Below are 16299 nucleotides of genomic sequence, written 5' to 3' on the forward strand. Positions count from 1 at the left end.
CGTTTGTTACACAGCAAGAGGTAACGGATACAAAGCCCATCCAGCAAGTCTAGGAAGTGAGTCAAAAGAATAGGGTCATTCCATGTGCACTGATGTGGAAAGACAGCTACAAAAGGTGCCAAATAGTGAATATAAGACAATTCTATTTATGGAAACTGATAAGGAAAATGGGTGGATGAATCAATGCTAATCTATCACAAAAACACCTGGAAAGAATGCAAAGCTAAGCATTAACACTGATTATCTCTAAAGGGTAGGAATATGGGAGAGTTTATGCAATGTTTTAATATTATAACCAGTTGGATTACTTCTGTAACAAAGAAAGATACTTTTTAAAAATTTACCTTTACATGACAGGTAGAGAGATAGACGATCTACTCATTAATAGATAGACTGATATAACAAATGTGGCAAAATATAAGTAGATGATAAATCTGGATATCTGAGTGGGGGGTACACTGGAGTTCTATTTATTGTTTTGTATTTTTTTTTCTTTATTGGAGAAGTTGTGGGTTTAGAGAATAATCATGCATAAAATACAGAATTCCCATACAGCACTCTATTATTAACAGCTTGCATTGGTGTGGAATATTTGTTACAATTGATGAAAGCACATTTTTATAATTGAACTATTAATTATAGCCCATGGTTTAATTTTGGGCCCACTGTTTGTGTAGTACAACTTTCCTGTAAATTTAAAATTATTTCAAAATAAATAAAACATTTTTTTTAAAAAGTACCTTGAATTCTGTTACAAGCAAATTTTTCTTAAAATGTTGCCTTTCACCCTGTCATTTCCCTGTTCAAGAATCAACGTTGAGAGGATCTAAGATGGCGGCATAGAGAGAAGTGGAAGCTAAGTAGTCCCCCTGGAACAACTAAAAAAAAACCAGAAACAACTAGTAAATAATCTGGAATAACTGCAGGCGGACAAACATGACTGTCCACTCATCATACACCAACCTGAATTGGGAGGAATGCCTCAGATCACAGCATAAAATCTGTAAGTAAAAACTGCGGATCCAAATCGGGAGACGCCTCCCCCACAGCCCGAGCTACAAAGCCTCGTGGTGCCAGGAGAGAAGCTTTCTCCCAGCAAGTGAATATAGTTCAGCTGAGCTCCAGCTGGGGTTTTAATCAGCGAGTGTCAACTGCTCACTAGGAGGTACGAATCCCCAACAAGTAGACAGAGGCTTTGGGTGACGACTGACCTTGGAGAGCCGGAGGGTCGCCTCGGCCTAGCTCTGTTCCTTTTTTGACTCGGTGGAGAAAGCCTCAGCCATTTTCAGTTCCCAGTTCTGTGACCCAGACAAGGGTATAGCAAAGACAGAGACCACTCAAATGCTGATGACCTCCCCCTAGGGCGTCTATCGTCTCTAAGAGGAAAGGGGTGGGGCCCAGCTCTACTACCTGCCTTTCATTCAGAACTTACACCAGTCAAGAATTATAGGCTAACAGGTGCCACCTGCTGGGCAGAAAAGCACAGTGACCAGAGGCATCAGAAGGTGTACCAATCTTCTAAGACACACCCTCAGGGAAACCAGATACTGAACATTTCTTCCTTCTGGGACCTTAGTTCATTCTGGTCTGGGGAGGCCTGACTGGGGTAACCAAGGAAACCATGCCTAGACAACAGAAAACTACAACCTACACCAAGAAAAATGACGTTACGGCCTGGTCAGGGGAACAAACTTGCACTTCAACTGTGATGCAGGAATTGAAACAACTAATAATAAGTGAATTCAAAAAGTTTAGGGAAGATTTGGCAAAAGAGATGAACTGTATAATGAAAACACAGGACGTACATAAGGTAGAAATTTAAAGTTCAAAAAACCAACTGGCGGAATCTGTGTAAATGAAAGGCACAACACAAGAGATGAAAGACACACTGGAAACATACAACAGCAGATCTCAAGAGGCAAAAGAAAACACTCAGGAACTGGAGAACAAGGCAACTGAAAGCCTACACACAAAAGAACAGATAGAGAAAAGAATGGAAAAATACGAGCATCGTCTCCGGGAACTTAAAGACAAAATGAAAAGCAGTAATTTACGTGTCATTGGTGTCCCAGAAGGAGAAGAGAAGGGAAAAGGGGCAGAAGCAATAATAGAGGATATAATCAATGAAAATTTCCCATCTCTTATGAAAGACATAAAATTACGGATGCAAGAAGCTCGGCATACCCCAAACAGAATAGATCTGAATAGGCCTATGCCAAGATACTTAATAATCAGATTATCAAACATCAAAGATAAAGAGAGAATCCTGAAAGCAGCAAGAGAGAAGCGATCTACCACATACAAAGGAAGCTTGATTAGACTATGTGTGGATTTCTCAATAGAAACCATGAAGGCAAGAAGGAAGGGGGGTGATATATTTAAGATACTGAAAGAGAAAAACCAACCAAGAATCCTATATCCGGCAAAACTATCCTTCAGATATAGGGAAAGCTTAAAATATTCTCTGACAAACAGACAATGACCGAGTTTGTGAACAAGATACTTGCTTTACAGGAAACACTAAAGGAAGCACTGCAAACAGAAAGGAAAAGACAGGAGTGAGAGGTTTGGAAAACAATTTTGGGAGATAATAGCACAGCAATGTAAGTACACTGAACAAAGATGACTATGAATATGGTTGAAAGAGGAAGGCTGGGATCATGTGGGACACCAGAACAAAAGACAAAAGATAAAGACTGGGACTGTGTAACTCAGGGAAACCTAGGATGCTCCACGATTGTAATAAAAGGTACAAATATGTTTTTACAAATGAGGTAGAACAAATGAATGTCAACATTGCAAGGTGTTAAAAATAGGGTGGGATTGGGGGGAAAATACAATCAATGCAAACTAGAGGCTAGAATTAACAGAAACATTGTATTATGCTTCCTTTAATGTAACAAAAGCAATATACCAAAGCTAAATGCGTAAGGGGGGGGGGGTGGGGAATAGGGGAAGGGTATGGGACTCCTGGCACTGGTGATGTTGTCTGACTCTTTATTCTACTTTAGGTTAATGCTATCTTTCCTTTTGTCACCTTCTAGCTATCAAGTTTTTTTGTTTGTTTGTTTTTCTCTCTTTCTCTTGCCTTTTTCTTTTGCCTCTCTGCCTTCTTTGCCTCTTCCTTTGTCTTTGCAGAAGAAATGTCCTTATATAGAGAGTGGCGATGGTGCTCAATACAGAAATACGTGACTATACAAGGAACCAACAATTGTTTACTTAGGACGGAATGTATAGTGTTTGAACAAAACCATCTTAAAAGAAATGGGTTGATGAAGAAATCTTGAGGGCACTATATTTAGTGAAATAAGACAGACACAAAGGCAAATATTGCAGAGTCTCACTGATATGAATTAACTATAATATGTAAACTCATAGACATGAAATATAAGTTACCAGGATATAGAATGAGGCTAAAGAATGGGGAGCGGTTGTTTATTATGAGCAGAATGTTCAACTAGGGTGAACTTAAATATTTGGAAATGGACAGGGGTGATGGTAGCATGTAATGAGAATAACTAACAGTGCTAAAAGGTGTGTGAAGGTGGTGGAATGGGTAAGCTCAGAGTCACGTAGGTCACCAGAAGGGAAGTTGGAGGTTAAAAGATGGGAATGTATAAAACAGTGACTCTTGTGGTGGACAACATCCACGATTAACTATACAAATATTAGAAATCTCTCTCAAGAACTAGAACAAATGTATGTAACTATAACTAGAGACTAATAATAGAGAAGCATACAGGGAAAAAATATATACCTATTGCAAACTATATACTACAGTTAGTAGTATTTTAACATTCTTTCATCAATAGTAACAAATGTACTATACCAAAACTATGAATCAATAATGGCGGGGGGCGTGGTTAGGGGTATGGGAGGATGTGTTTCCTTTTTTTTGTCTTTGTTTCTTTTCCAGAGTAGTGAAAATGTTCTAAAAATTGAAAAAAATAATTGTGTTGATGGATGCACAGCTGTATGGTGGTGCTGTGGGCAGCTGATTGTACACTTTGGATCTTTGGATAGTTGTATGGTATCCGAACAATCTCAATTAAAAAAAAAAAGAAGAAGAATCAACGTTGACCCCTCACTCCCAGCCTCCTAAAATCGGAACCCTTCTGGGTGACACTCAAGGGGTCCCACCAAGGGAGCCTCCCCTCTCTCACCACCCACACTCCCACTGCTCCCCTGTGTCCCTCTCCTCCAGTCCCCCCACCCTGGCCATGCCCATGTCCATCCCCACCTCCCAGCTTTCCCTCCCATCTCTGCAACCACTCATAGAGCCCCTTCCTCTGTCTTCCTAATTCCCAGCCCTCCATCAAGGGCCAGCCCAGTCTACTCTGCATCCCTCTACAGGTCCTCAGAGAAAGTTCCAGCCAATCCTGCCCTTGGTGGGACAGTGTCCTATATAGTTCTCCCTGCACTGTGGGTGCTGACCACTCCCCAAAGAAGACATTCATCAAATGTGGAAATATTAAGTTTACCCACCTGGGGAATTCCTCATCTTCTCACAAACATTGGGGACTACCAATTTAGTTGGCCAAGCCCTCAATCTTGGGGCTTGCCCTTATGAAGCCTGTTACTGCAAAGGAGAGGCTAAGCCTATTTATAATTGTGCCTAAGAGTCTCCCCCAGAGAGCCTCTTTCATTGCTCAGATGTGGCCTCTCTCTCTCTAATCCCAGTCAGCAGGTGAACACACTGCCCTCCCCTCTACGTGGGACATGACTCCTAGGGATGAGCCGGGATCATGGGATCGAGAAAGCCTTCTTGACCAAAAAGGGAAGAGAAATGAAGCAAAGTAAAGTCTCAGTGGCTGAGAGATCTCAAATAGAGTCGAGAGGTCATTCTGGAGATTATTCTTATGCATTATATAGATACCCCTTTTTAGTATTTAGTGCATTAGAATAGTTAGAAGGAAATACCTGAAACTGTTGAACTGCAACCCAGAAGCCTTGATTCTTGAAGACAAGTGTATAACTATATAGCTTATGCAGTGTGACCGTGTGATTGTGAAAACCTGTGGCTCACACTCCCTTTAGCCAGTGTATGGACAGAGGAGTAGAAAAATAGGGACAAAAAAGTAAATGAATAATAGGGTGGGATGGGGAAGATGGGTTGTTTTGGGTCTTCTTTTTTTACTTTTATTTTTATTATTTTATTTTTTGGAGTAATGAAAATGTTCAAAAATTGTGGTGATGAATGTACAACTATATGATGGTACTGTGAACAACTGATTGTACACTTTGGATGATTATATGGTATGTGAACATATCTCAATAAAATTGCAAGGAAAAAAATGTAAAAAAAAAAAAAAAAAGATCTTCACCAATGCACAGTGACCACCCCCCCCCCTTAGAACAGGGCCGAGAGGTACAGCTCCAACCCGCTGTCCTGCTGCCGTCCACGGTCTGGATGGCGGATGATGGCCCCGGACTTGTGCTTCCTTCCCACCCCCACCCATCTCCAGCCACACATCACGGAAGCCCACTGGAAACGGCTGCTAATTTAGAGTGACTCATGCCTTCCTGATGCTCTTGAGTTCCCCTAGCCCCACCCTCCAGGTCCCACGTGCTGCACACAGGACTCCAAACCCTGGCTTCAAACCTGACTGTCTTCCTGGGGGGTGGCGGCTCTTCACCACCCAGGTCTCTGCAATCAACACATCATTTTTAAACAAAGCTGTTAAGACTCTCCCAGGATTAAGGCAAGTGGAAAATTGCAGGCCCAGACTTCCAACTCACTTTCTCTAAAGCAAAACATGTCATTCCACATGTTGACACGCCCAGAAACAAACTCCCTACTCAAACCTAGCCCACTACCATGGCTCTTGGAGCCATCCTATAGGGTCTGGCCCAGATGGGAGCCAGGATCTGTCTGTCTGTCCCTTGCACCATGGACCCCTGTCCTGGGCTTGCTGGAGAGGTCCCATCCCCCAGCCTCAGTCGCCATACTGTGGCATGTGCCCAGGTGAGAGGGCACAGGCAGGGCTGCCAGGTAGGGGTGTTTGATGTTTTACACCGCCTTCTACGGTGCACGCTGATTTACTGGAAGGCACAGGTGGCCCTTGCAGCTGAGTCCTGGGCGATGCAGGAGAATTTCCTCCCACACAAACGCCCGCAGGCACCCACCAGCAGGCACAGGCTAAGGCGAGCACACACATCCTCACAGACACGCTCGTGCATGGCCACGCCCTGCTACAACCTCACTCTGTGCCTCCCCTGAGATCGCTTCCCCTACCTGTCCCCTGTCCCCACCCACTCTCCCCTGACTCGCAACCCAACGCAGTTAAGACTGGGAATGGGAGGCACACGAATCGGGGTGCTGCCAGCAACACAGACACCCAAGCCACCAGCACTCTAGAAGCAACCACTACCTTCCCCAGGCAGAGCTGGGTATTGCTCAGGTTGTACAATAATATATTAGCTTGAAAATAATTTTGTTAAACTTAAGAAAGAAGGGACAGTTTCTCAAATTTGCACAAACGTGCCGTACGGCTGAGCAATGGCTTTAAGCTCCCAAGGCCTCCCCAAGGCCCTGCACTGGAGACCCCAGGACCCTGGGAGCCAAGCCTCCCCAGCAGGTAGGGGCACCCGAGCAGGGGCCACTGGAGGCTCCCCAGACTGTCCTCCAGCCCCATCCTTTCCTGCTCCCTCTACAAGATCAGAGGCTCCAATGAATCCTGACCACGGAGAGTAGGAAAGCTCACACAACTCCCAGAAAGTAAGCAAGTACTCAAAGTAAAATCCAATTTCCAGCCCTCCACTGTAAAGGCGGGTGGGAGGCAGACAGGGCGGAAGGGGTGCGGTAAACTCAAAAGTGCAGATAATACCAAACAATGGGTAGTCAAAAACTAATCTATATTTGGCTCCAGAGTGCAGAGGGAAACGCACACTGTGACATTCGTAAAACCAGCAGAGGAGCACCTCCAGTTCAGGCTGGGTTTCTGGTTTGAGAGCAGGGAAAGGGTTTGGAAGCTGAACTTCACCACAGGCAGATATTCTTGGTTCACTACAATGTGGCTATAATTGAAGCTGAAATTATTAACTTGTAGGGCTCCAGTCCAGCAATGGAGCCTTTCTTGATTCTTAAAGGCGTCGGGCAGAAAGTTAAAATGAAAGTAGCGGCAGGGCCGAGAGCACAGGACGGGAAGTCAGGCCACGAGCCCCTGCCACCACTGGACGGGCAACAGGCGATCATCTCTGTCAACAACCTCTGCCCCAGCCTGGCTTCTATCAGAAATCAGGTTTACTCATTAACTTCAGTCCTTCCTCCTCCATCCACCACTGGCCAGCCGGAGGAGAGAGGGCACTTGTGAGAGGAAAAGGGATTAGGAAAGCCCCAGGATGGGGAGCCAACACCCAGGCCTGACCCTCAGCCCACCACAGAAACCATGGATCAGAGGCAATTTATCATCCCAGTTTCTCATTTTGCAGTGAGGAAGCCGACATGAAGAAAGGAATTAACTTGCCAAAGTTCTTAGAGCCAGTTAGAGGCAGAGGCAGGAGTGGGTCACCATTCAGTGGCTCCAGAGCGTGACAAGAAATGGCAAAAACAAAGCCTTCTGAGGCCATGGCCCCACGAGAGAGGACAAACATTCTCTCTGGAAAGTCCTTCACTCAGGTCTCCCTCACTTTGGCTTCAACACAGAAGGAGGACAGTCATTGGGCTGGAAACAGCTGTCTGTCTCCCCGAGGCCACACGAGACTCCTGCAAAGCTCCCCATCTGCTTGTGCGTGGTGGGGCCCCCAGGAGCAGGCCCCCCAGGATTTCTGTGATCAGGCAGGAGCCGTGGAGGACCAGCAGGCAGTGCCAGGCAGCAAAGACCACCATCCACATGTCCTCAAGTCCTTTCCTCCCCACAGCCATGATTTTCACCCAGACTGAGCCCCCTCGGCCCAGGCCAGTGTGCTGTTGCATGCAAGGTCCGACCCTAGGCAGCGCCCCAAGGCCCAGAGCAGAGGGAATGAAAGAAGACACCCATCCAGGCCCCGGGGAGGACGGAGAAGGACTTAAAATGAGAGCTCCCACATTCCTGCTGCAAGCCGGCTCAAGGAGGGCAGCGCAGAGGAATCTGACCACCTGGGCTTGAATCCCAGCTCTAATGACTGATCTGGGCAAGTCTCCGAACTGTTCTCTGCCTTAGCTGCTGCTGCTGCTATTAAAATGGGGAGAAATGACAGCTAGTTCGCGGGACTGTTATGAAAATCAAATGAGATTGAAATTAAAATTTCAGAAGATTTAAATTAAATTAGTGGGGACACAGGTAAAGGGTCTCTAACTGGCCCATGATGATGTCAGATACGAATGCCAGCATCCTATGGATAAAGTGCAAAGTCTGGCAGGACTGTAAGAGGCTCCTGGCCCCTCCTGGGCCACCAAATAATCCCTGCTGGAACTCACAGGGAAAATAAGCCACCAGCCAGTACCATCCCGCTCCCCTGCATCAACCACCCAGATGGGTTCAGGGAAGGTAAGAGATTTACAAACCACCCAGCAGGGAGAAGTCACAGAATGAATTGCACATCAGTTAAAACAGAAAAAGGCCCAAGACTCCAGCTACTGACAGTCCCAGGTTTACAAGCAGCACCCCCAGGAAAACTAAATCAGCACAGTCCACAGCTGCCTGGGTAGCTCCTGCCTAGCTCCAGCTCAGCGGGGGCCTGGCTGCACAAGTGCTGCAAACAAAGAAAAGGAAGCCACCAGCAAGGCCCCAGGACCCCATAGCAGCAGCAGTGAAGATCCTGGGCAGGAGTGACCAGAATTCCACACATGCTCCTCTGGCCTTTAGCGGAAGGTCCTCCACCCTGGCTCCCAAGCCTGCGAGGAAGGGGCAGAAAGCAGGAAGTTGCCGGCCTCTCCCGCTCCCCTAGGCTTCCTCCACACAATCGGGGGAGCTAGGAGAGAAACTAAGTACAAACGGTCAGCCACCAATCCCAAACAGGGAATCCGAATTCTCTCCCAGCCTCCAAAGCCCAATTTAAGGAGCTTATAAATTCAAAGTCAAAAGCTAGGACAAGGGGACATCTAGAAAATGTCAGCATCCCATACTATTCTCCCCACAGTTAAAGGGCAAGAAAGGCTTTGGTTTTTTAGACAGAGCTCATAACACACAGACACAATGGACACAGACAGATACTGACCTGTTTTCTTTGAATTTCCTGCAAAACCTTGGCTGCTGACAGATTAAGAGAAGATCCCAGGGTATTCCTGCTGGGGAAAAAAAAATTAGGTCATCACTTTGTTGTGAAATCACTCTAGGGAGAATTTTGTCCAGTGCTGGCCACTCTGGGCCAGCAGTCCCCGGTCAAGAATCCATTCATTCAACCAATGGAGAATGCCAGAGAGGGCAAACAGGTTCCAGCTCCGGTGCCAGTTTCACTCGGCTGGTGGAAGGTGGTGGAAGGTTCCTAAAGCATTAGGAGTAGAACCCAAGGTCTGGCTTGAGAGGAAAAGACCGATGCAATCCATTAGCAATGTCTGACCTGGGCAGCACTGGAGGTAACTGAATCCATGCCACATATTTGCCATTCCTGGTGTAGACCCTTGGCATCCAAGGATTAAATGTGTGCAATTTTGACCACTCACAAGTGACCCAAAGTTTCAAGATATGTAAAAGTTTGGTGCTTTGCTGAGACATGAGGCTGATGTGAAGCAACAGGCCACTTTGTTATTTTAATCTCTACCACAGCCAAAGTTGGTTTCTCAGTGGGAAACGGCCACCAAGTGAGAGAGAAAATTGCAGCAGAAGTTGAAAGGGCAGTTAACTTGGGGCGTTAGGATATAGACAGGAAACATTTGACTCTGTGGAAACATGACTCCGGAGAAACCCAGGCGTGTATACAAATATTGCTGTGGATGCAAATGTGGGATTCCAGGAGGTACAAGGCTCATTTCTTGAGAACACTGGGGGTCTACACTGGCCCTCCTCTGTGCCTCTCACCAGGAAGAGTGAGACCTGTGCCGAGCGGAGATCAGAAGCTGTTTCGGGCAGAATCCACTAACAGCCACTGGAAACGGCAAATGGCACTGCATCTTCACAATCACCCACCTCAAAATCAGCTTCAATCCCCCTTCATCCTCTCTTCACCACATTCTTTCAATCAACTCATAGATGGTCTCCATCCCACACCCAAAATGTCTCAGATTCATTCCCTCCTCTCCATTCCTCACTGCAACTCAGTTGCTCTCCCCAACATAGTCTCCCCTCTTTACAGACTTCAGATTCACCTTCCTTAAGTTCAGACCTGCTTCTGCAACTCCTCAAAACTCTGCAAAGCGCCTGGGGACGCCCCAGGTTGCCTGCCGTCTCCCCTGCTCCGGCTCATGCCTGCCCATGGCGGACACTCAACAGAATGAAGGGAAGGATGAAATCCCTTAGTTGGGCATGGGAAGCCACCCACAATGTGGTCACTGTCTACTTGTGCAGCCTCTCTTCTCCATCAGCCTCCCACCACCCATCCCACGCATGAGTCACGCACCTCAGCACCCTCTCAGTGCCTTTCCTCGGGCCCATCCTTCTTCCATCCGCTGAAATGTAAACCACCCTTCAGGTTCCATGTCCAACACCACCTGCTGTGTGAAGCAGCATTCCACCCCAGCAAGGGCAAATTATCCCTCTGTTTGAACCCACAGAACATTCTGCTCTCAAAGGCCACTCACCTTATACTTTGAATTCTGTCATTTTTTAAACCCCTTTCTTAATCCTTTACTGGATTATGAAGCCCAGGAAAACGAGGACCTTTATCTTTTTTTTTTTTCATCACTGGGACTTGGCACATGTATGCTCTTGTACCAAGTGTTTGTGGAGCTGCGCTGAAGAACTATCCAAGGCAGTGTAAACATCCAGAAGAGAGGTGAAGACAGAAAATGTCATAGGCATTTCAAGAAAAATGGAAGTTCTTTTGGGATGGCTGGGCATGGAAGGCTCCACAAAGGACCTCAGATATGGGCAGGGTGCTGAAGGAAGGGAAGAGCATTCCAGTAAGGCAGGAACAGTATGAACTAACGTGCAAAGAAGGAAGAAGCACAGCACACTTGGGAGAGAAGTCTGGCTAGAACCGAGAATCCCTGGCGGGAGAAGATGGGAAGATAAGGCTAGACAGGCAGGCCGGGGCTGGATGGGAGGACTGCGGAGTGCCAGGCTAAGGCGCCTGGGTTGGCTCATGCCCTCTGCATCAGGAGACATGACACCACAGCAGACCTGGGCCTTAGTGATGCCGGAAAAGAAGTCTTGTCCTCTCTTGTTCCAAGCATATTAGTCTAGTCTAAATAGACTAGGTTATAAATAACAGCCACCATTTACTGTCCACCTGCTGTGCATGGGGCCCTAAGCTACACGCTTCACATACATTATCTCGTCTCTCCTTCCAATGGCCCTGAGAGCCTGATGCTGTTATTGTCATTTTGCAAGCAGGACACCAAGGCTGAAAGAGGTGAGGGCACTTGCTCAAGGCCTCCCCCACTCACTCAACCACTGAACAACGTCAGCACTGGGGAGAAGGAGGACACTCCAGCCAGCCACCCCAAAGCCCAAGAGCTTCCCACGTACGCTGGGCTGCCTTACCGTGACTCTCTTTACCAATTCCTCCAGGGCAGCATCTATTAAGCATGGAGTGGGAGTTTAATAAAGTCCATTTATTAACTGACCAATTGGCTGCCGATATCATCTTATACTGGTAATGATCTGATGTGTTTCATCTTGTCTTCCCCAATTAAATCACAAAACGTCAGAGCTGGAAGAGACTCCAGAAACATTTCAATCCAATAGCACTCCAAAACCGAGGGATGGAGAGGGGGGGTAACTTTCCCAAGGTAGTACAAATAGGTGGTGTTAGGGCTGAGCTCCAAGCCTGGGCTCGGGAAAGAGAAATGGCAGAGAGACAGCATGGCCCAAAAGAAAGCAAGGGGCATGAGGGGTCAGGAGCCAGAGTTCAAGTTCTGCTTCTTCCACGTAGGAGGTTTGTGACCTTAGAGAAGTTATTTATTCTCTCTGACTCTTATTTTTCTGAAATGTAAAAAGGCGATTAAAAATAATATATACTTCACAAGATTATGTTTGAATCAAATCAGATTATACATAGCTAATGTGCAGAGAAAGCACTTTGCCAGCTATAAGTTACTTTAAGTAAGAGTTATTAATGTTATTAATATTAAATATCTGTTCATGGATTTTAAGAGCCCGATCAGAAGATTAAAATCTGTTAAGTCGGACAAACAAAGTCCCACTCCACTCCAGTCCCCTATCAAGGGTCCAGGACCTGGCACAGAGGAAGTCTTGGATGAGTGAGTAGAGATCTGAATCACCTTCAAGGTTTATCACCCCAACCCTGTCTCCCGCCCCCCACCCTAAACCACAGCCCGGCTGCATCAGCCATGCTAGGACCAGGCGGAGGGTAGGAAATCTAGGAAGCCGCTGTGAATGTCTGCCTCCCAGGCTGCATTCCTTAGCTAAATATAAATTATTTGACGAGTCCATTGTTTGAAATTATCCATAAGGCCTCTCTCCTCCCCGTTACTTTGATGGCAAACCGACTGCACATCTTTACAGCAGAACATAACTGCAAAACAGTCTCCGTGGCTATTTTTAGTAGAGAGAGGGAAGCTGGCTGGTATAAGGGATCAGAGCAAGAGTCCACGGTTTTCTCCACTGGTCTAGGAAAGCTTCCTGGAGGAGGAAATACCCGCGTCTCCCCAGAGAAAGGGATTGATGCCAGTCGGAAGGACACTCTCAAATGAGAGCTTGGTTCTCTTAATCACAGGGAGGTGAGCCTGCTGCCCTCTTATCTCCCTTTTGGAGATGGGGAGGGAAAGTCAATACAGTTCAGGGGATCTCATGCTACCCCAAGGCTTCCAACTTCCCCAGGCACTACAGGCATTTGAGGAAGAGCGAGAAGGGACCACCATCTTTTTCAAAGAGATCCAGGACTGTAGTTCCAAAATGCGTAAGTACAAACGCTGCTCTCAAAACAACTGGTTTCTTGTTTGGATTTTTTTTTTGCTTTTTTTTTAACCACAAGAAAGTTTTTTAAAGTCCCAAACTTGGATGCACAGATGGGCTACATCTTGGACCTCGTAGTCTGCCAAAGCCCTGTCACTCCGAGTGAAGATGTGCCAGGGGGAGCCAGCGAGTGGGCAGAGGTTACCAGGGGGCTGCAGGCAGTAACCTAGCCCTGGCCTTCCCAGGGGGCGTCGCACGGACTGCCCCAAGATGGTCCACCGAACCACGCAGTCATTAACCCTTGACAGCGCCGAGGCTCTCCCTTTCTGCTGCCTCCTACAGACCCCCCATTCCACCGCCCGGGCTTCCGCCCTCCACTCCGACAACCCCATTCTCCAAAGGGCTTCTCCCCCTTGGGACCCCCTCTTCGCTCCGGGACCCCGCACACCTTCCCCTTTCCACCCCGCTTCCCGCCGCCTCACACGGCGCCAACAGCATTCCTCGCTCAGTTCTCCCAACTCCCGATCTCCCGGCACCCCCTGCCCAGAGCACCCCCTCTCTGGGGCGCCCCCAAGCCGCTCCCCGCCTCGGGACCGGTCCGGGGCTGGCCCGGCCCACCCAGAGCCGGCCCAAGCCCCGGCAACTTCGCCTGCTCGCGAGCCCCCGCCCGCCCGGGGCCGCGCTCACCGCGCTCGGAGGAATGCGGGTTCCCGGCTCCGCTCCCGCTCCCGCACCGCGGCCGCCAGCGGAAACGGGGGGCGGGGCCGGGGGCTCGCGGCGGAGGGGCGGGGCCTGCCCGGGAATGGCGAGGGCCGCCGGGAGGGGCTGGGCGGGGCGAGCGGGGGCGGGGCGAGCGGAGGGGCCGGAGCCCGAGGCCGGAGGGAGGGGAGGAGAAGGGGCTGCGGGAGGGAGCTGGGGCAGGCGTTCGGGACCTCGCCGCGGGCAGAGAGAAGGTGTGACGGGGCCGGGAGCTGCAGGGTGCGGGCCTCTCACACCCCCTGGCCCGGTCCCCAGGCTGGAGCCGGAGGGAGCAGAGGAGGGAGGAGGGGCCCTGCCGCCCTCTGGGGGCTCCGGGAGCCCTCCTCCTCGCCCCGCTGCCCGCCCGCAGGGACCGGCCCCCAGCCGAGGCTCTACTGCGCCTTCTCCTCCACGCCGCGAACCGGCCTGGGCCGCGCCCTCGCCGGAATTGGGGAACGGGAGATCAGGGCCTGGTAATGCCCGCACGGGGTCGCCGCCTCCAGACCCCACCCCAAGGGCCGTCCTGGCCAGAGTCTCAGCTTTCCGCCTCGGGCCAGGCTGTCTGGCCTCACCACCCCCACCCCTCCGAAACCCTTCCCTTTTATTTCGGGCCGACTATTTGAAATGTTGACAAGCCGGGTGTGTATTAGATACTGCACGGTGATACTCTCGTTAGAGGCGACTTTCTGGGTCTCCCCAGGAGCTAAAGGCCTCCAAGTGTTGGTAAAGGGCACCGTGGCCGGGGGAATTGAATAGAAGCAAGAAAAACACAAGTTAGACTCCTCTGGCCTAGAGCTCCCTAGAGACTTCTAGGCCCGCATTCTTGAAGCAGGAAGTCTGGACTCTAACGAAGTGGAAATTAAAAAGCCATCTTTCCTCCTCATCATCCTTATAATCGAATATTGATCGGATGGTTCCCACGTGGATGACCGTGTCCTAAGTGTGATTTCAGACAAATTCTTAGAATATGCCTATATCAAAAGAGTCCTCTTTGTGTCCCTCAATTGGAGCTGGCAGTTTCCACTCATCTCCTGCATCCCACCCCCCATGCTCTTACACATGTGGATCTGCTAGACCTAAGCCAATAATCCAACCCCTTCTGCCCCCACCTCAAGTGAAATACTTTCCCCCTTTCCTTCAAAACCTTGCACTGCCCTGAAGTCTTCCCACCAGCCCCCGGCTCTCCCCTCCCTGCGGCATCCCTTTAGCACATGGGCACCACCTCTGACCAACTTCCAGAAAAGTAAACAGAAACGCAGAGAGGGGCCTGCTAGTGATTTCTCCCAGGTGAGTCATCTTACAGTAAAAACAGTGAGGCTCCTGGTTGTATCAGCTCTGCCATTTGTGAGCTGGGCCCTCTCTAGGCCTGGGTTTCCTCACCTGGCAAATGGGGCCTAATTATACCAATCCCACAGAGTTGATGGGACAACCAAGATGCTGGAGGCAAAAACCCCAGCACAACTTTTGATGCCTGGTGGGTGTTCAACAATTGTTAACTTCCTCTTATCTCTTAAAGGAAGGTAAGCAAATCAGGTAAAAATAGAATTATGGAGTCTTAGATATGGAAGGAACCTTAGAAGAATCTCCTCTGGAACAGCTCAGAAAGTGACCACACTGCTCACCCTCCTTCCACACACCCAGTGATGGAGCACTCTGCACCCCCAAAGCGATTTGTGGCTGGAGGAAAAAAACCTATGGAGGAAAGTTGCAGAGCCTATGGGATTATTCAGCAAAAAGGAGACCGACAAGGTGACTTGCTATCCAAAAGGCAGATGTGTACTGATCATGCCCACCCAAGGACAAAACTATAGTAAATATCTAACTGTACCAAGGTTCCGAGGAATGTCACTGGATTTTCATCCTGGAGATCCTGGATAACCACCCTGCAGAGAGAGTGACCATATCCAGGTTCTCGGGACACTTATCATTTGCAACTTTTGTCCTGGTGTAGTTATTAATAGTTTCCCTTTTATGCTCAAAATATCCTGGTTCAAACAATAAATTGTCACTTTAACAATAAACAAAGGCAGTACTCCAAACAGCTCCTTCCAGCCCTGAATGTCAGCAGTTCTACTGGAATTTCCTGATCCTCAGGAATTTCAAAAAATAGTGTGTCAGTTTATCCCCTTAAAGTCACCAAATCAAATAAAAAATGATAATTGGCTGGAAATTAAAGTTCCAGCCAGAAGCCACCCAAATCCAATTTAAGGGCCAGTGCCTGCTGGATTGTGACACCTAGTGGTGAGAGAGCGCACTGCCGGGGGCCAAGTCAGGGCACTTCACACGGGACCATGAGTTTCTTCAAGTTTGATTGTAAAGCAGAGAACGGTAACATTTCCCAAGTGCTCGTTATGTACCAGACACTGTTGGTACTTTACACGCTTCAATTCACTTGATCCTCCCGACAACTCCTCGACGTGGGTGCTGTTATCATCTCCCCATTTTACAGATGAGGACATGGAGGCTCAGAAGGGCTAGGAAATTTCCCCCAAGTCCTTCAGTTCTGAGCTAGAATATAACCCCAGGCAATCTGGCTGCAGGGCCTGGGCACCCAATTGCTATGCCATCCAGCTTCTAATGATGTACAGAGTTACTTTGTCTTCCATTTAAATGTCTTGACCAACCC

At 48.5% G+C, this 16299-nt stretch overlaps 1 protein-coding gene across 3 annotated transcripts in view; it reads right to left on the reverse strand.

The window, feature by feature from the left end:
- The window catches only part of TSPAN9 (tetraspanin 9), a 204299-nt gene extending 190606 nt beyond the window's left edge, over positions 1-13693 (reverse strand). The window contains exons 1-2 of one of the 3 annotated variants that reach the window (XM_037846280.1): positions 13623-13693; positions 9139-9205 (exon numbers count right to left, since the gene is read on the reverse strand). The gene's annotated coding sequence lies outside the window, so the exon portion shown is untranslated. Of the gene's footprint in view, positions 1-740; positions 879-9138; positions 9209-13622 lie in introns of those variants that run through there. The other 2 variants (XM_037846281.1, XM_037846282.1) reach the window with 2 other exon arrangements.
- Positions 13694-16299: the final 2606 nt, after the last annotated feature.

Source organism: Choloepus didactylus, chromosome 8 (genome assembly GCF_015220235.1).
Source record: "Choloepus didactylus isolate mChoDid1 chromosome 8, mChoDid1.pri, whole genome shotgun sequence".
Classification (NCBI taxonomy): domain Eukaryota; kingdom Metazoa; phylum Chordata; class Mammalia; order Pilosa; family Megalonychidae; genus Choloepus; species Choloepus didactylus.